Here is a 21,158-nt window from a genome sequence, read left to right on the forward strand (position 1 = left end):
TTTGCATGGTTGCCTCGTGAGTGGGCAGTTTTAAGGCTTCCAAATCAGTGCTCCTCACTCTCAGTAAAAACTGGCATCACCTGATTCTCAAAACAAACAAACAAACAGACAAACAAACAAAAACTGCAAACAAAACAGTTGTCCACCCCACTCCCCAACACACACCCGGTAAATCAGGATCTCCTGGGTGCGGTCTGAGCCCAGTGTGTCAAAGCTCCTCTTGACAGCAATGTGCACAGGGCTGTGCAGGGACCGTGCTTTACATGGCAAGGCCTTGCAAGTGTTCTTCGTCTAGCCAGGAGTCCCAGGCATCGGCCTTGATGAGCACGGCAGACGACTGGATGTCGGTGTATGTCGGGGTGTGCGGGATCGAAGCCACTGGCAGGCTTTCTGCTACTGGATTGGCGGCCTGGTCACATCTTATTTTACTGTGCTTTTGATGTATCCTGGGAGTGCTTTGAACTTTGTTAAATTGTCGGCAGACTTCCTTGTAACCCTGACACAATGATCACAAATGTGTATGTGTGTGTGTTTGTATTTTAATGTATATATTCTTTTTAGAATATATTGTGTACATACATATACTTTATGTTTTATAGCAATTTTAGCTTCATAGCAATAAAGAAGAAACGATAAAGACCATTCATATACCGTGCCTATTCCTGCCAATATATAGCCTCTCCCACCATCAACCTACTTACCAGAGCGATACATTCATTGCCACTAATGAGCTTTCCTTGGCTTATCATTATTGTTCCAAATCTATATCTTACAGTAGGATTTATTCTTGGTGTCCAAGTTTGGTGGATGTATGGTATCAAACCCATAATCACAGTACTGTACAGAAAAGTTTCACTGCCCTAAAAAATTTCCTCTATGCTCTACCCACTAAGCCCTTTCTGAGAACTAGCTAACGAACGGCCAGCACCGATCCTTTTACTTCTCCTCAGCACCCCTTTTTCTGGAGGGCTCATCGTTGCCCTGTGTGCTATGCAGGCTTTTCCCCCAACATTATACATTTGCTTTCATCATATGTTTTATGGCTTGGCAACTCATTTCTCATGTCCTGTGTGTGACACAGTTTACATTCACTTACAGAAGGATGTCTCGGTTGCTTCTAAGTTGTGACAATTATGAATGAAGCTGCTGTGCACATCTGTGTGCAGTTTAGTCTCCTTTGTCTGTCTCAACTCATTGGCTAAAAGTAGAGAAATACAGTTTCTAGGTAACGGGAAAAATTATGCTTTGTGAGAATCTGCCAGACTGTCTTTCACAGTGGCCATGCCATCTTGCCTTCCCACCAGGAGAGCTTCTGCTGTTCTGAGTCCTCACTTTTCCCGTTGCTGGCCATCCAGCCTGACGCTGCACAGTGCTGTCTCACTGTTGTTTTGTTTGCAATTCCCTCCAGGCAGGAGCTAATGATTAAATTTTCATGTGCTTTTTTTGCCATCTGTTTATCCTTTTTGCTAAAGTGTGTGCTCAAATGTTTGGTGTCCTTTTCAGTCTGATTGGTTTCATGGGGGTGGGGGTCAAATTTTTGTATATTTTTGTATAATTAGTGGGTGTCAGATATGTGTCTCCTACTCTGTGGCTTGTGTTCTGGTTCTCGATAGTGTCTTTTTCATTGTTAGCAGAAGGTGGCCTAGAACTCACAGAGATCTGCCTGCCTCTGCTTTCCAAGTGCTGGCTTTAAAGTCATGCACCACTGTGTCTGACCAAAGCAGCAGCCCTCAAATTCAGCCTAACGGTTCTTTCTTTTGTGAACTATGCTTTTGCTGTCCTGTTTAAGAGGTGACCACTGTGTCTGTCGGTGATCAACTCAGTATTCCCTTGTGCTGTCTTCCAGGAGATTCAAGTTTTACATTCAAGTCTAGGATCCATTTGGGTACGTTTTTCTGAAGAATGTACTCCAGCAGTTGCTCTATAGCCTCATGTATGGCAAAGAGCACCTTTGTTCCATCGTATGGCTTTTGCTCGCTCTATTTGTGGGGACTCGTTTCTGGTTCTCTGTTCTCATCCATTCACCGAGTCGTCTGTTTTGTTTGTTTTGTTTTCACCAGTCTCACACTGGGCTGATTACTGTAAGTTGTGGTAGGTTGTGAACTGGAGTTCAGCGGGGCAGTGGCTAACCTCTGTTGTCGGCTTGACACACCTGCGAAGGAGCAGCCTCAGCTGAAGCATTCCATCAGGTTGGGCTTGTTTGTGGGGACGTTGTCTTGACTGATGATTGGTGTGAGAGGGCTCAGTCTACTCTGGACTGTGCCGTCCCCCGAGCAGGTGGTCCTGGGTTGTATAAGAAAGCAGGCTGACCACCAGCAAGGGAAGTGGGTCAGTGAGCTGCATCCTTCCACGGTTTCGGCTTCATTTCCCGCCTCCAGCTTCCCTTGCTGATGGATCTGTGACCTCAAAGAAACTCTTTCCTCGTCGGGTTTCTTTTGGTTGTTTATCACAACAACAGAGAAGCAAACCGGGGCAGCCAGTTTTTCAACTTTTATTAGCCATCCCAAGTCCTTTGTCTTTTCATGTAAACTTTAGGATAGTGGTTCTCAACCTTCCTAACCCTGTGACTCTTTAATACAATTCCTCATGTTGCCATGACCCCTAAGCATAAAATTATGGCTACTTCACAATTGCAATTCATAATTGCAGTTGTGCTACTGTTGTGAATCATAGTTTATTTCTAGTGGTCTTAGAGGGGTCAGATCCACAAGTTGAGAATCACTGCTTGAGATTAGCTTGCCAAAATGCACGAGGTATCTGAGCTTTTTAAAAAAATTGCTTTCTTCCACCTACACATGAACTGAGGGGAAACTGATATTTTGACAGTCAAGAGTCTTCCTCATATTCATGAATATGGAACTCCTCTTCACTTATTTAGTTCTTTGATATTTTTATAACAGTGTCATAGTTTTCCTTATATAGATCTTGTACATATTTTATTAGACTTACAAATAACATTGTTTTTTGTTTTTGTTTTGTTTTTTTGGAGGACAAAGAAGAAAGGTCAGTTGGTGAAGTATTCACTATGCAGGCCTGAGGATTTGAGTTTGAATTCCCCAGAATCCTTCTAGCATGGAAAGGGGAGGGGCTTAAAAGCATTAATCCTCATCTGGGGACCTGTGACAGCTGATAGCTCTGGGTGAGGGAGAGCCAGTTTTATCTAATGTGGCCGGTGGGAGTCCACCATGCCTCAGAAGATGCCCCCACAGCTGTGAGTATAAAGGCAGCACAAATTGAACTTGGACTTGGGTTATTAAAAAAAATGATACAATGTTGGGAAGGGGAGAAGAGGTAAAAGATAGATTTAGGGTACATGGCAAGTGAACATGACTAAAATAATTTGTATGAAAGTCTCCAAGAATTAATACAAATATTATATTAATTTTTAAAAACACAGATCTATTTAAGGTAGGTCATGAGGCCATGATGTTTTGTAGGTTAGGCTCTTTGAATATGTATTTTAATTATAGTATTTTCAACTCACAGATTTTTTTTTAGATATAACTCTGCTGTAAGTTGAGAATTATCTTCATTTCCTTGTTGTATTCATTAGGATTTTAGTATGGTGCTATAAAGGAATAGTGGGAGGAGATAGTCTTGCTTTTTTCTAACCTCAATTAGAATGCTAGTATCTCACCATTACATATGACTGTTAGCCCTACGCGTTTTCTATAGCTGTTTGAATACAGACTTTTATCCTTTGACTCAGTAACAATTGTGAACATCTTCTCTTGGCCTCCCCATCTGTAGGATAGAATTGGAAAGAATTACTATTGATGCATTATTTGTAGAGCAATAGGAATTTTCCTCCCATACTATATGGGTATATGTATGATAATGCATGAATGAAATGCAATAAAATGTCTGGCATTTCTGCCTGATAATTAAGCCATTTTAGCACATATATTCTGTGACAATGGGAAGATATATATTTAACATGTAATACATTATATATTTTTACTTCAGTATATCATATTCATAGATAATATATATTATATGTTTAATATATCTTCAATACAGATCTCACCGTATTGTGGAGGCTGGCCCCTTCAACTTACTTCAATCCTCCTGTCTCAGCCTCCCAAGTGATGAGAAGCTAAGTCAAAGACTACACATCTTTGGATATACTATATTTTTAAGAGCTGTTAACCGTAAAACCATTAAAGTTTTATCATTTACCTGGCTGTAACTTTACTTCCTTGTGCATGTTTTTAATGGTCACATGGCTGCTGCCATCCTGACAGACTATACCGAACCAAGCCAAGCCAAGCTGCTGACAGGACCACGTGTGCAATACTGTACTGAAATGTGGTAAGGGTTACTGGGAACCCAACATCAAGACAAAGCAGTGGTTCTAGGAGTGAAGAAGACACCCACCACTTAAAATTATCTCTTATTAAAAACGATTAAAAAAAAAAAAGAATGTAGCTCTTGCACAGTTAAAATGATCCAACTGAATGGCGAAAAATTACTTTGTTATTTAGTCCTCAGGGTCATTTTCATAGTCTGTTGTCTGTGATGATGTGCCTAAAGGAATGACACAGAGCAGTTTAAGTTTAAGAAAGCAGTTCGTGTAAACTTCTTCTGAAGTGAGCAGCTGGATTTAGGAACCCCTGTAAACACACGATTTTGTTAGTAATGGGATTGTGGATGGTGGAATTTCAGGTTCTTTTTGTTTCCTTCTCCATCTTTTTCTCCCTCTGCCTATGTTCCTGTGAAATTAATCACAATGGGCAGAAGGAACTGGGGAAGGTACAGTCTGGAACCGGCCATCTGGATTAAACTGGATCTCAAAGAATATTTTGAACTTTCAGTTCAGGCTCAGGGAGCACGTGGTCGGACTTATAAAATCACGTTGTGGATGTCGGAAAACAAACAAACAAACAAAAACCTTAACTTTGGCATGGGTGCTTCCAGTCAGTGTTGACAAATAAACAACAGAAACCTTTGAGGACAGAGATAAGCTCTTGGAGGAGAGCCCAGAAAGGAAACCAAAAAAGGGAAAGGAGTATTAAGGGAGAAAGGGGCAGGTAGGCCTTTTCACATTCCTCCCTCCACTTCAGCACGCTGACGGAAGCCACGGTGGAAATCTGTGCCAAATGAAATGTGCTTTACTCCCAGGGACAGAAGAGCTGACACATAAAACCTGGCGGAGGCCATCCTATACCACTTCCTTAGGGAGGTTTGGAAAAAGCAGCTTTACTGAAAGAAATAAGACCGGTCTTGGCTAAGTTCTTTGGCCCAAGACAAGTGCACTGGGTGACGGGGTGTGGCTCATTCTCACTGAAGTTTTAGGCCTCTGTGGACGTCTGCTGGCACTGTCCCTTGGAGGAGCATTTAGAATGCAGCCTCTGCCACCATTGCTCAGGGCTCAGGAGAGATACAGCAGGGCGAAGAGGCTTGACTAGACATGGCAGTGGGCTAGGCCAGCACACAGGGATCATAGACATCGGGTATTACACGAAGGAGACGAGGTAGGTATTCAGCTGGCCGTCCTTGTGTTTTCTGGGATCTGGTAACTAGTTGCTCTCCAAACCTTAAAAGTGCCTGCAGTTCTGGCACTGTCCCTGAGTCAGTCTCCGGAAAATGCTGTTTACAGATTTTGTCAAAACACCCCAAGTTCTTGTGAGAAGAATGAAACCGAAATTGCTGATTGCATAGGTTCCATAATCAGGAAAAGAACAGAAACCCTTCTGTGACCTGTGGTGGCAGTAAGGTATGAGGGTGCCTTCCCAGCCCATGGCTTTCCATGTAGCAATGACTAACAGTCACTCGTGGTTGACAGTCTCGTCCTGGGCCAGGGACGTCACATGATGGAAGTACAGACTTGCCGATCTGAGGGCAGCGTCCTGGTACTGCATGTTGCATGGCGCAAGTGTGGGCGTGGACAGCCAGCTACACCCCTCCCTGCAGGAAGGAGGTACACCTTGACCATTAGGAGCAGCAGGTCGGTTCTGCCCATCGATGGGGCACCCATCCATGGCTTTGTTTCTGCAACTGCTTAGGATTTGATCACGTTGTCAGGGGGGCTGTCACCAACCAACCTGATCTGTGTTTTACAGTTCAAAATGTCTCCTCATCACACTTACCACAGTTTGCGTCTGTTTTTTTCCATTATCTGTTCTCTTGCCAGTCTTACCAGCTTTCTGGGGCTTGTGTGTGTGTGTGTGTGTGTGTGTGTGTGTGTGTGTGTGTGTACACTTATTTGGTTTATTTTGAATCTCCAGCACCACCCAGCATGGGCTGAGCGGGTGATTATTGGTCCCCTTGTGTTAGAGCTGATGCGGCAGCCAGTTACTCAGTCTTCGAGCAGACTGCTCCCAGTGCAGGCTTACCTGGCACCTCAGTGATGCTCACTGATGGTTTTTGTTAGCTAGATGCTTTGTTTCCAGGGCTTAATTAGGTAGAGAGAAACAAACGCTGAGAATTCAGGAGATAGGTAACTCTCTCTCAAATGAATAGATTTTGTTATACCTTTGGAAAATTTACAGTTTGTCCCTCAAGGCCTCTGACTACTTTCTCTTGGTGTGGTGATGTTGTCTGGACTAGGTTTGGGGTACATCTGGGAGAATCCCTTGGGGTGTTGTAGGAGGTGGTGGTTTTGTTTATTTCTCTTGTCTTAAGAGCCTGATTTGAAAGTTGTCCTCTTACTACTTGATGCTATTTCCCCAGGGTGTTTTGGTTTAGCAGGTAATTATTTACTCCTGCTCCTCCCCTAGTATAGACAAGAAGACACTACTGTCGGAGGCAAGGGGAGGGACTTTTGCAGGAACATCTGGGTGATGGGTCTCAAGAACACATCTAGTAGTAAGTTCAAGCAGATTACAGCACAAGTAAAAACCAGTTTCTTTCCTCCTGAGAAAGAGGTTGTACTGGGAATGAATCCCCCTCAGTGATTGCACAGCTTCACTCCTGTGAACTTCCAGTAGTTAGAGCAACTGGGGCGGGTGGCCACCCTTTCTCATGTGTGCACTTTCTCAGATGGTGGAGGAAAGGAGGAGACTCCTGGATCACGTGTTCACAGAACACTGGGACCTGAGCTTCCTTCCCCGTGTCCGTGTGCCAACTTAACCATGTATCCTGTCTGCCATGCCTTCCTCAGGCCCCTTCAGAAAGCCTCCTCGTGTTCTGTGCCCTCTAACTAATTATGTTTGCCCTTTTGCTCATGTGTCCAGCTGTGTCATCTCACGTGAATACTAGAGACTCATAGAACAGCTGCTACCAATTCCTTTGACCCCCTCAGTACTATCTTTCCTGAAAATGTGAGAGCAGAATGGAGTATTTCCAGACTGGGATGGTTGGGATTGCCACAGAGCCACCTCCATAGTTTGACAGGAAGGCCTTGAAAGGCTCCCTGGGAGGACAGAATTAGTGTGCTACACATGGCAGGAGCTGCCTTGGTATTTTCTTCCTGCCTTACTGGTGTCTGTTGCATAGGCTTATGCCCTTGGACCTCCCTGGAGAGTGTCCCAGGGTCTTTTCTTCTTTTATTGTCACCTGTGTGGCTGGTCTTTCAGATGGACAACTTCCTTTTTAAGAGACGGTTCTCTGATTGTGCTCATCTTTCAAATTTAAATAAATAAATAAATAATAATAATAATAATAATAATAATAATAATAATAATAATATTAACTTTCCTAGAAAATGAGTTCCTTGAGACAATTTAACTTTAGTTGATCCTGGGAGTAAAAAAGCTGATTTGGTACAGTTAGGGGAGGCCAGTCTGTCAGCAAAATAAAGATTATTTGGCAGTGAAGAGTCTTAGTCTTTTGCCTAATTTGTCATACTCAAGGAAGAAGTTCAACACCCTCCCCCAAAGAATTGTTGAACTCAAATGGCATGTCAACACATACACTGGGAATGAAATCTTACTGGCAGAATCATATTTACACATCTGTTGTGTCAGAATTACAGAGCTCTTAGGAGAAGATTTGTAAATCTGACTGGTTGTCAGCCATTTGTTGACAAGGTGTGGAAAAGAAGTGGAACAGGAGGCAAACACCAGGTACTTCTTGGCACCTCAGTGAAGCCCAGGGAGAACCTTCTGTTGCTGACACCTTAGCAATCCTGGAGCAGTCTGGAGCTCCTATCCGTCATTCGCACCTCTGAGATAACTTCAAGGGGAATCCTCCAAGCTGGCCTGCTCACCGGGGTGAGCAGCATTTTCTTCCAGATAGGTAATGTGCGTCTTGGTTTCATTTATTTAACACAAATGTCATATGTGCTAGACAAGTACTCTTACTACTGAGCTATACCCTCAGCCCTAGAAAGTATAATCTTTTGGACGAAGAATACATATATTGTGTGGAGCTAGATACTACGTTTCATTTTTATCACGAATATAATTTAATTACCATGTTACATATTTGTTTTCTAAAAGATAAGGCTTGCTGCCACAGTACCTTGTGACACTAAGAGTAATTCTTTTATTTTTTTGCCATTTTATTTTATGTGTAATGGGTGTTGTACCTGTTTGTGTGTCTGTGAACTATATGTATGCAGTGTCTTTGGAGGTCAGAAGAGGGTGTTTGGCTGCAGTTACAGATACTTTTGAGCTGCCCTATAAGTGCTAGGGATTAAACTGGGTCCTCTGGAAGAACAGCCAAGGCTGTTGACCATTAAAACAATTCTTAATGTTGTAAGATATTCTGTCCATTTCAAAATTTTAATTTTCACAAAGCTGATGAGTTTGTAGTTTGTTTTAGTAGAATCCAAATAACATGTACATTGTAGTCAGTCTTTTAATTTCTGGTTTCTTTCTCCTCTTCCGCATAATTAAAAAAAATAAAACCAGATAATTTTTTCCATATATTTTTTTAGAGTCTGAACTGGTGATGACTGGATCACTGTGTCGTATAAACATAACACACATAAATGACAGTGAGAATATTTTCCCTTACTGAAGACTGGAAAATTTTTCTCTCAGAATAGTCAAACCTGATGGAATTGCCATGGCTGCTTCTGCTGGAGAAGACCGTGACGTTGTTGGTGGGGTGACGTGAAGGGTCTTCCTGGCTGCTCTCAGCTGTGTCTGTGGAGACGGTGTTAATGTCTCGAAGGATGGAGGCTAATGCTCTGCTTGAGATCCACAGAAAAGTCAGAGCTTTGCACATGGTTTGGGAGGTTCATGCAGCCAAGGGCGCTGCCAGTTCACTGAGGCCAGTACTTGTTTGGGTGGAAGGACTTGTGTAAGATTCTTAGAGTTACAGAGTTCTCTGTGTGCTTGAGGCCTCGCTGAAGCATAATTGAAGATAGGGTTTTGATGATGTCAATAACACACACTTCAGCTACAACCGAAAACACAATGAACTCTTAAAATAGACTGTTTGGCCTTTCCAGTCTCTTAAGACTGGTTACTTAGGGCTGTAATATACTACATGAAATGAGTTTATAGAGACCTGAATTTATGGTGATTCAAGGCCAGAATACCTTTAGGAAATGTAAGAATTCCCAGGAGAAAAACAGCAGTTTGCAGTGTTGGTACAGACATTTGTACCACCAAGGAAGCCTCATTATCTTGCTCCTACCTCTAACATTTAGCATGTTCCCCGTCTTATAAGGGGTCTTGGGCTTTTGACTCACCCCCCCCCCCACACACACACATTTGAACTCATGGCTATGGTCTATCCTGTCCTGAGTACTATAGGATTGCAGGCCACTACACCCATCTCATTCCTCCTGTCATCCCTCAGTCTGCTGTTATTATCACAACATTGAGAAAGAAAATCTTAGCCAGAGGTAATGACTAATAACTGTGAGGTTCTTCACCCAACCCATTATATACAGCAAAGTTCTAGAACCTCTCCTACTGACTTACTTGGTGAAAAGGTCTTTGCAGATCTGCGCGTGTTACGGATTATGGGATAAGATCATCTTGGGTTACCTCACCCAAAATATCTTGACAGGAGGTGCAAGGGGCGGTTCAACACTGCATGCACACACACAACATAGCCCTGATTAGATATTAGGCCTTTAGCTTCACAATACAGAGTAAGTTTCTGTGGTCTCCTGGCATAAAGTTTTTGTTATGTTGTTACAGTGGTCAAGGACTAAGATAGTGTTTTAACTTTCTCGGTAAAATGATTAACTAGAGATGAGTTGGTTTTCTCTACTGAGCATGCCCAAGGAGCCAGCAGCTAGATGAAGAAGCAAAACCTCACCAGCATGCCCACCAGAAAGTCTTCCTTGGCCTCTTCTCCCCTCCCATGGAGTCATTGTCACTCTAACACTATCGCTGCTGGACATCATCCCCTCTCTTTACATTGCACCCTTTTTACTGTTGTTGGTGGCTTACACACAGGGCTGCTGTGAGTGTCCATTGCATGCTTTCTGGTTAATGTGTGTCTGTGCTTCCATGGGGCACACAGCGAGGAGGGGATTCCTGAGTGCTAGAAGCCTCCACAAGTTCAGAAGCCTTCACAGTGCCGACTTGGCATTCTCTTCTACACCATTGCTTCCGTTACGGACTGTTGCAGAGTCATAAACTCCTCCTCTGATTCAGATCTTTCCGCTGAGATTCAAGGGTAACTGTCAGTATGTATATAAAGTCTAACAATACACATACACACACACATAGGCCATTTAGTGTGTGTCAATCTAAACTCAGTTTCTGAAACAAACAAACAAACAAAAAACCAAAACATCTGCTCTGTGTCCTTTTCTGGGTTCATGTCAAAATACCATCCTTAACTATTTGGGTTCAGATCATAATCTTTCATTTTTCTTTGCCTGTATTCACACAAACCCTGAAGTCGTCCTGCTCCCTATATTTTCCCTACCTTATCATAGGGCCACATTCTCTTTTGGATGATTTGTAAATGGTTCCTTGCCTTTTTTTTTTTTTTAAGACTGTCATTCAAAGTGATAGAGTGTAGGTTTATGTTCTCAAAGCATAGCTTTGATCCTACACACTCCTCATTAAAACTCATGTGCACAGATAGACTATAGAATCAAGGCAAAACTATTTATCTTGGCTTTCTATTTATGTTTCTGGAAATTTGACTTCAAGATCATTTTTATGAGAAAGACTCATAAGTCTTAACCATAAGATATCGACTTACTAATATTGTCTTCATAAATACTTTTATGTTAAATTGTTCAAAGGGCCTCCTATGAGCATTTCTAGTAGTGGTTACAGATGATGAGCAATCATAGAATCTTTACTGTCTTTAGCACCCATAAAGTCCTAATAGTTGTGTGAAGTTATTATTATTATCATTAGTACCATTTTTATTGTATACATGTATGTGTGTTTGTGTGTGTGTGTATGTTTGTCTGTGTTTGTGGAGGTCAGAGATTAACAGCAGGCCTCTCCCTCAATGGATGTTCACCATGATTTTTGAGATGGCCGTTCACTGAACCTGGAGCTTACTGATTCCGACAGCCTGTCTGCCCATTGAGCCCAGGGATCCTCTTATCTCTGCCTCCCCAGTTCTGGGATTACAGGCGTACTATCCTGCCTGGCTTTTTGTGTGAATTCTGGGAATACGACTCAGGACGTCATGCTTGCCAGGCTGGCTGTTAATAGCTAAGCTACCTGTGGAGGGGACAACCCCCCACCATACCGGGCCTCACGTCTCAGGTAAAAACCAACAGCAGCAACAGGCTATCTTAGTCTAATGATAAAATGTTAGTAACTAGGTAATTTAGGACGAGGTTGGGGAGATGACGCTTGTGCTTCTTTAGCAATATAAGAACGATTATTGAGTGTGGGTGACTGCAGAGATGGCTTGCCTGGTAAGAACTCTTGTTCTTGCAGAGGATCCAGGTTCAGTTCCCAGCACCCACATGGCAGTGTACAACCATCTTTAACGCCTTCTCCAGGGGATTCAGCACGATCTCTGCCCTCCACTGGCACCAGGAGTGTGTGCACACGCACACACACAGTATGTGTATAAATCCAGGCAAAACACCCATGCACGTAAAATAAAAATAATAAATCCTTAAAAGGAGTGATTCAGTGATGGAGATGTTCTCCAGTGGTGGTGTCTGACTGGCGTGCTTGAGGTTCTAGTTTCAGAACCCAGAATAAACAGAGAGAGAGAGACAGAGAGACGGGGGGTGAAGGGAGGGAGGAGAGTAGGGAGGGAAATTTTTCTTGTGTGACTCATTATGCATGTTGGAGATGATGCAAATGTGGGCCAACATATAACGTTGATAGAAATGTACATCGTTATACATGATAACGTCAAGCAAGGAATGACTAAGACTGAAGCAATGCTGTGGAACCTGCGTGGGTAGTGGTTTGCAGGAGGGATTGACACTTTAAAAGAACAGCAGTGGATCCTTCTTTTACCCTTCTTGAGAATTCCAAGCAGGAATTGCAACATTCTCAATGTGCAGCGGGAGTTGTGTAGTTTCCCAGTATCATGTGCTCGTCACTTTTGAAAGGGGAGTTAGCAAGTCTTAGAACCCTTGTAGAGCACTGCTTGCAGGTCATGGGTAACAGTTTAGAAATTTTCATGAAATGGTTTAGTTTTAACTCACATCAAATTATTCATAAAATGGGGAAAACCAATGGAATGCAGGTGATATTTCTTCCAAGAATCAAAGACAGGTCTCTCATTGGCCTTCCAGCCTGTGGAGGTGAAACCTCATTTCACCCCAGACTTCAGCCTATGTGGTTGGTTGAACCTTGAAGGCACACGTACTTGGGGGATGGCATGCTCATCAGGGAACTGTTCTGGCTTCATCCTTTGGGAGTGCTAGGTTTTGTCCACTCTTTGTGCCACATCATTGTCCAGTTCCCCATGCACACAGTGTCCAGTTCACGTGGGTGTGCTTAACGTTTCCTCAGGGCACTGAATGCTCTAACCTCTGGTGGCCTGTTGATTTTTCCACAGTGCCAGCTACCTTCCACTTGTTATCAGCACTTTCCAGTGTGTGTCTCTAACCCCTCCCAAAGGAGGCAAAACCATTTTCCTCTTTTAACTTTGATTACACATCTCGGATAACAGAGCTGTGTGTGTAGTAGGCATTCAGGATGTTTGTCAAATTAAATTGGTGTTAATAAGTTGCCTTGGAAATTAGCCAGTTGTGATTGGACAGGGTGGTTCTGTGTGATACCTTGGGAATCTCTTTCTGATTGTGGCATTTGGGGGCAACACCCTATGTATAGACTGTGGAGTACTAGCTGCATTGATACTTGGCCTCTTGCTCTGCCATGAGTGATCTGATGTATGTCATATGTGTACATACATATGCATTGAATAGATAAAAAGTAAGGGGAGGTTAAATTTCTTTTTCAGCTCTGGCTTTTAGAAACAGCAGTGATTCATGGGATGTTTAACTAACAGATACTGTGTCATGAAAGGAAAATTCAATTAAAGAAGAGAAAAGCAAACCCCACATACTCTGAATCATGTTATTTGATGATGAAAGTACAGTTGGCCTCAACAGATTTGCTATTGCCCGGAACTTCATTATGTTTGAATAACCTACCACTAAACCTAATTTTATGCTCCATTTAACATTAACCAAGATGGGACAAGGAAACAAAGTATGCCTTGAATAAAAGTCTTAGAGATTTTTATGTTTTTTGTCTAAACCCAAAATGAATGGCTTTTTCTTGGGTTATTTAACATGACAGTTTTACTTGCTTTATTAATGTAGAACTCACCTGGGCAGTGATTAAAAATACTTGCGCAGGCCCTGTGGCCCATGCCTGCAATCCCAGCACTCAGGAAGCAGAGGCACACTGGTCCCTCTGAGTTCCCGGCCAGCCAGGGCTATATAGTGAGAATCTATCTGTGGGGTGAGGAGGGAAGGAAGGAGAGGGAGGGGCGGAGATGGCATTTGCTTGTGGATCACCTGACAGGAGGAGTAGGCTTTGGTCCTCAAGTCTCCTTCCATCATCTCATTTGTGTTCTAAGCTCACGGACTTCCATCTCCTGCAGGCGCAGGCCTAAGAGGGTGGACCCTGGAGCCAGATTCATAGATGAGAATCCTGGCGCTTCTGCCTTTTAGTCAGTCTTTGCAGATACAGCTTCTGATTCATTATCACCAAGGGCCGTTCTGAAGGTGAATTGAGTTCATATTTGAAAGCATCTGGTGCTTGATAGGTGGTGAGCCGGGAGCATGGGAGAGATGCCCAGTGTGAGCTGCCCCTCCCGTCAGCATGTGTCCAGAGGTGCAGAACATCATGTCAGTTCACTGTGACATCATCCTTGAGAGTCTTGGCATGCCCTCAGGTCACTTCTCGGGGAGGACCCTTTTCACCTGTTTTTATCCTGCCTGTGAGAAGTTACCCATCCGAGTCAGAAGGTTGTCATGAAGATCTTGTTCAAGTTAGATGATGATATCTAGCTTATTAGAAGGTGCTACATTGCTGGAAGCCCTAGCTAAGGAAAAAGCAAACCAAAGATGTCAAAAGCATAGATTTTTAGACAGGAAGAAGCAAAAACATTGTTAATTACAGGTAATACAACTGTGTCGAAAACTCAAATCAGATACCAACAAAAAGTCAGCGTGCGTAATTCAACTTCATTTTATAGAGCTGCAAGCGAACAACGAACAGTGGGCATTAGAAACTTCAAAAGTTTGTCATTTACAACAGCACCCAAAATTTGAAACATGTTAATTTCACAAGCTATGTGTAGGATTGATGTATTTAAAAGTATAAAATACTAATTAAATAATCAAAGAAAACCTAAAGAGATGTTCTGCATCACAGATTCAGAGACTTACTATATTAAGATGATGATTTCACCCAAAATGATCTTTACATTTAATAAAAGCAAATCTCAATGTTTTTATAGCTGTTAATTTATAGTTGTTAAAAAGAATTAGGACTAGGGGCTGGAGACATGGCTCAGCGGTTAGGAGCACTGCCTCCTCTTCCAGGAGTCCTGGGTTCAATTCCTGGCATCCACATGGTGGCTCACTACCATCTATAATGAGATCTGGTGCCCTTTTCTAGCGTGCAGGTGCACGTGCAGGCAGAACACTGTATACACAATAAATAAAGACACTTAAAATGTTACGTTGTTCACTACCGAATGAATTGTAAAACTGATACGGGGAAGCAAATATAACAGCTGCTGAGGACTGGCCCCAGTCTCCATATCAACCAGGTCTCCCATGGCCAGGGCACAGCGCAAGTGCCTTCGCGTGCAAGCAACAGTGTTCACCCTGACAGTGTCTGCCGCAGGCAACAGGAGCGAAACCCATTCTCAGCACACTGTGGTGTGCCTGCTGTCTGGGATTACCCAGAGGAAGAGGGGCCTTCCAACCTGTGAAGGTGAAATCTCATTTCAGTCCAGAGTTCAGCCTGTCTGGTTGGTTGGTCATGTTGCATGAACCATGAAGGGTACAGACTGAAACTGGCTTCGAGTGGGTCGTGAGGGGAAAAGGATTTGCTGACCTGGAGAAAGCCCAGGTGCTCATTGGTCCCCTGGATCAGGAAGCCTGGTGAGGAAAGGAAAACCGCAGTTAGCAAAGGCCATGAGCCACAGGTTCTACATCCTGCAGCTGCGAAGAGCATAGCAGGTATCAAACGGAGTGAGGGGCGGGCAGGAGGGAGTCCCCATGGTGGTACTGCAGATCCGCCTAGATGAGCTGTGTCTGCCACAGTGCCATGCAGAGAGTGAGGAGGCTCCCAGGAAAAAATGTTCCCTTAACCTGTGGGCTGTATTGGGTAGCCTTCCTTTCGCTAGTTCCCTAAAGCCCCTATTGAAGAGTAGCCGTGGCGGGGGTCCTTCAGGGAAGAAAGGCTCTCTTTAAGGGAGTGAGAACTTGTTATCTCCTAACGTGATGGGTGACAGCAGTCCACTGTCACAGCTCCAAGGCTTTTGGATCTCACTCAAGAGCTGTCCTAGCCTGAGATTTTCAGTTGCTGCTGCTCAGCTGACAGCTACAAGCACCAGAGTGAAGAGAGGTCAAGGGAGGTGAAGAGAGCCGTCTCCATCAGGCAGAGAAAATGTGCTGGGAATGAGAGGCTCGGGGAGCAGAATTGGTAGAAAGATTTTAGTAAAGACTGTATGGAGCTGGTGAGAGCACTCAGCAGGTGAGTCCTCTGAGCTCTGTCTCTCAGGAGTAAGAACCAGAGGTATGAGTCCCCAGAACCTGGGTGATGCAGTCATGCTAGGGAGCTGTGCCCTGTGAGCCCAGCATCCCCACAGTGAGATGGGAGTAGAGCCAGGAGAATCCCTGGAAAGCTCACAGACCGACCTGCCAGGTGTGGGAACTGCCAAGAAAGAGACCCTCTCTTAAGCACGGTAGAAGGTGCATGGCACAAGCAGGCCTGCACTCAGACAGTTGAGCACACGCCAGAGATTCTAAGATACAGAATAGGAGACACAGAAACGATAGTAGGTGAAACCTCAAAGAGACTCTCCCTCCTTAAGGGAATAGAGGAGATTTAGCAGTTAGGAAAACTTACTGTTCTGTTGCCATGGCTGGGTGGTTTGAACAAGAACAGCCTCTTATGCTCACATATTTGAATGCTTCGTTGCTAGGGAGTAGAATTGTTTGAAAGGATTAGAAGAACTAAATGTATCCTTGGAGAAATACTGGGAGTGGGCTTTGAGGTTTTAAAAGCCCATTCCAGGTCTAGGCCCAGTCCTATCTCTCTGTCTTTGCCTCTGTCTCTCTGTCTCCTGTCTCTCTGTCTCTGTCTCTCAGTGTTTCTCTCTATCTCTGTCTCTGTCTCTCTCTCTCTCTCTCTCTCTCTGTCTTTCTTTCTCAATCAGGATGTAAAGCTCTTAGCTACTGTTCCAACACCTGCCTCTGTGCCTCCATGTTCCCTGCCTTGATGATGATGGACTAAACTTCTGAAACTTTAAATAAGTTCCCTGTTAAATGCTCTTCTTTTAAGAGTTGCCTTGGTAATGGTGTCTCATCACAGCAGTAGAACAGTAACTAAGACAGTGGTCAAGGCCACTTGTAAAAGGAAGCATTTGTTGAGGGGGAAGGACTTGCTTACAGTTTCAGAGGGTTAGTCTGTGGCTGTCATGGTGGAGAGCATGGCAGCAGGCGGGACTGGAGCAGTAGCTGAGAGCTTACATACTGATCCACAAGAAGTCAGAGAGAGAGAATGGGCCAGGCTTGGGCTTTTAAAAGCCTGCCTCCAGTGATTCAGCTCCTCCAATCAGGCCACACCTCCTAATTCTTCCCAGATAGTGCTACTAACTGTGGACTTGCAAGCATTCAAACATATGAGCCTACGGGGGTCATTCTCATTCAGACCACCACACTTGGTCTTACTTCATGGGACATGTGTGAGGCCAGTGTTTAAGGATAACAGGTGTGGGGCTTACTGTCCGGTTAGGTAGTAAATTCTGTAACACTGTTTGTCTTTCTTGAGACTGGACATTTGGAGTGAGGCACCAGGAATCATTCCGAGTTAGGCTCTAATGTTTACATAAGGCATTCGGAGTCCCTGGGTCAGTCTTCAAGTAGTCGGGGGTCGGATTATTGAAGACTGGGGCAGTTTGCTTGCCATTTGTGATGTATTTGCCTCCCAAGTACAGCTACTTTTGTAGTGAGAATTCTGGATTTCTTTTTAAACAAAACAACAAACACAGAAATAATGTTTTCATTTTAATCCCAGGTGTGGGATGTGCGGCTGCTGCTGACTATGATTTGCCTGGGCGCTCTAGCAGAAGTGTGGTTTTGCCAGCTTGCAGATACTTTTTGTAATTGTGTGACACTTTGAATTCTGGGAACTTTTCAGAGGGTATCTAAATGCTAGGGCCCCAGGAGGTGGGATTGGTGGTTGTTGGTCATTAAGGGAGGGAGGGGGAGTTGGTTGCTGTTTGTTAGTAGTTCTAATCAAAGAAGAAACAGGCAGAAAGAAATTAGATTCAAGGATCTCCCTCCCTCCCTCCTTTCCTCCCTCCCTCCCTCTTTTTTTCCTATCCAGTGATATGGGCTGAAACCATGGGGATAAAGGGTGGGAAACAGAACTAAAAGACCAGCTACCAAAAGCAGAGGAGAGAGAAATTCAGGGATCTCTCTGTCTCTGTCCCTCCCTTCCCTCTATCCTTTCTCTCCTATCTAGTGACAGGGAGTGAATTGTGTATGTGGGAGGGGGTAAAGTGTGGGAAAAAGAAGAACCTACAAAGTAGCAAAGACAAGCTACAAGGTTTGCCATTTTTCCTACTAAGTTAGCACATATATTTACCATATGGCCCAAATTTCTGGGTGTTTGTCCAAGGCAAATAGAAACATATCTGTAGAAAGTCTTGTATTACAAGAATAGCACCTTTGTTTGTTTTCCCACTGGAGACCATCCAGATGTCCTGTAACCAGTGAACAGACATGGAGGGATGAATCTCAGATGCCTCTTGCTAGGTGACGGGAGCCAAACCCAAAATGGTCTGAACTGTATGATTCATTTTGTTCTGGAAAAGGCAGCACTGTAGGGACAGTAACCAGACGGCGGTCACCAGGGCATGGCAGTGTCTGGGAGCATTAACTGCAGAAGGACAACCTGAGAGGAGAAGCTAGAGGGAGGGGAGTATTCCATATGGCACAGAACTCAAAGTTGCCCATCTGGATTTAAAACAGGAAAAGGTGAAACTACTTCGGAGTTGCTATATTATATCACTGGTTGCTATATTATATCACTTTTAAACTTGACCAGTGAGTACTTTGTTATGTCCTGGATATCATCCCGGCTCGATCTCTTCCTCCTTCAGTGTTGGGATCTAATGAATAGACCCCATTTACTTACATCATTTATCAATAATATCTAGTTCCTCAGGTCATCCACTGTGTTTCCATCTCATTTTAGCATCAAATCCCAGAGTCTCTCTGGAAGCTTTCTTCCCCTTCTGTTGCTGTAACTCACCTTGCTTCTCCCTGCCCCCAAGTCTCTTACTTCTCATCGTTCCCTTTTCTGTCTGGCTCCTTTTATCCCTGTTGCGGGCTCTCTCTCTGTTTTACAGTTGTATGACTGACTGTTGAGTGCTAGTACCTAGGGGAGACAGAAGCCTTGTCCTGGCATGAGGAAGATGGCTGCATGAGTGGAATTCGATGATCTATTTGCTTCTCGAGTTGATTTTTGATTTGTAAATGTTAGAAACCCCCCCCCCCAAAGGTATGATTTATGGTTCTTGCATTCAGTGTTAGCTTGAAGGAGGGACATTTGGAAGCAAATCTTTCTTCTTTTATAAATTTATTTTGTATAACTTATTCAGTTTATATCCAGATTGTAGCCCCTTCCTCTTTCCCCCATCTCCCTCTCCTAGTCCACAGAAAGGGACTTCTCACCTGCTATCTGACCCTAGCCTATCAAGTCTCCTTAGGACTGTCTGCATCCTCTGCCTCTGTGGCCTGGCAGGGACCCCCTACCAGGGGGAAGTGACCAAAGAACAGACAACAGAGTTCATGTCAGAGACAACCCTGTTCCCCTTACTAGGAAACCCATATGAAGACTGAGCTGCCTATTGGCTACATCTGAACAGGGGTCTAGGTCTTCTCCATGCATGAACCTTGCTTCTGGAAACAAATTGTTCATCAGTAAATCTGTGTCTTTTACTTCTGTTGGGTCTGACTTACTATTTCAACTCACTAGGTATCTCAGTGTCTGCCTGTTTGAAGGCCTGGGTTCTATCCCCAGCACTGAGGAAAAAAGAAACAGAACCTTATTCCTGTCTTACCTTCAGTCACGGTGAATTTCTAACCTACAAATCAGTGTTCGTAAGAAACAGGTGATAGGGAGCATAAGAAGAAAAGCAAAATCATCTTCACTGTTACACTGTGGTATGTACATTGCTGCCTGCCTTTTATTATTAAATTTTTATTTTTTATATTAATTACAGTTTATTTACTTTGTATCCCAGCTGTAGCCCCCCTCCCTCATTCCCTCCCAATCCCACCCTCCCTTCCTCATCTCCTCCCTGCTCCTCTCTTAAGTCCACTGATCAGGGAGGTCCTCCTCCCCTTCCATCTGACCTTAGTTTATCAGGTCTCTTCAGGACTGGCTGCAATGTCCTCCTCTGTGGCCTGGTAAGGCTGCTCCTCCCTTGGGGGTGGAGAGGTCAAAGAGCCAGCCACTGAGTTCACATCAGAGACAGTCCCTGTTCCCCTTACTAGGGTACCCACTTGGATACTGAGCTGCCATGGGCTCATCCGAGCAGGGGTTCTAGGTTATATCCATACATGGTCCTTGATTGGAGAATCAGTCCAAGAAAAGACCCCTGTGCCCTGATATATTTGGTCCTTGTGGAGCTCCTGACCTTTCTAGATCATACTAACTCCCCCTTCTTTTATATGATTCCCTGCACTCTGCCCAGGGTTTGGTTATAGTCTCAGCATCTGCTTTGATAATCTGCTAGGTAGAGTCTTTCAGAGGCCCTCTGTGGTAGGCTCCTGTCCTGTTACTTGTTTTCTCCTACTTCCAATGTCCATCCCATTTGTCTTTCTAAGTGAGGATTGATTATCTTACCCTGTGTCCTCCTTTTTGTTTAGCTTCTTTAGGTGTATAGATTTTAGTATGTTTATCCTATCTTATAGGTCTAGTATCCATTTATAAATGAGTATATACCATGTGTGTCTTTCTAGTTCTGGGACAGCTCACTCAGGATGATCCTTTCCAGGTCCCATGATTTACCTGCAAATTTCATGATTTCCTTATTTTTCATTGCTGAGTAGTATTCCATTGTGTAAAAGTACCACAGTTTCTATATCAATTCCTCAACTGAGGGACATGTGGGTTGTTTCCAGGTTCTGGCTTTAATGAATAAAGCTGCTACAAACATGGTTGAGCAAATGTCCTTGTTGTGTACTTGAGCATCTTTTGGATATATGCCTAGGATAGCTGGATCTTGAGGAAGCACTATTCCTGATTGTCTGAGAAAGAGCCATGTGATTTCCATAGTGGTTGTACAAGTTTACATTCCCACCAGCAATGGAGGAGGGTTCCCCTTTCTCCACAACCTCTCCAGCATGTGTTGCCAGTTGAGTTTTTTATCTGCTGGCTGTTTTTTTATTTACATGAATATACCTATAGAATATCTGTGTTATCTTCTAATGCATTAAAATTTGATTTTCCCTCCATTTCTAAGCAGTTTTCTACCTTATGGTTTTTGGTGGCTACATAATATGCTTGAAATTGTCAACATATGTGTGTAATAGACAACTTTATTATTCTGTGAGGACATACATAACCAATCTTTTACATTTTTATCAGCATAAAAATCTGAGGTTTCAGTAT

At 43.6% G+C, this 21,158-nt stretch overlaps 1 protein-coding gene across 1 annotated transcript in view; it reads left to right on the top strand.

The window, feature by feature from the left end:
• Nucleotides 1-21,158, top strand: part of Map3k5 (mitogen-activated protein kinase kinase kinase 5) — a 190,096-nt gene that overhangs the window by 39,329 nt on the left and 129,609 nt on the right. The window lies entirely within an intron of this gene.

Source organism: Psammomys obesus, unplaced genomic scaffold (assembly GCF_907164565.1).
Source record: "Psammomys obesus unplaced genomic scaffold, mPsaObe1.curated_primary_1811, whole genome shotgun sequence".
Lineage (NCBI taxonomy): Eukaryota > Metazoa > Chordata > Mammalia > Rodentia > Muridae > Psammomys > Psammomys obesus.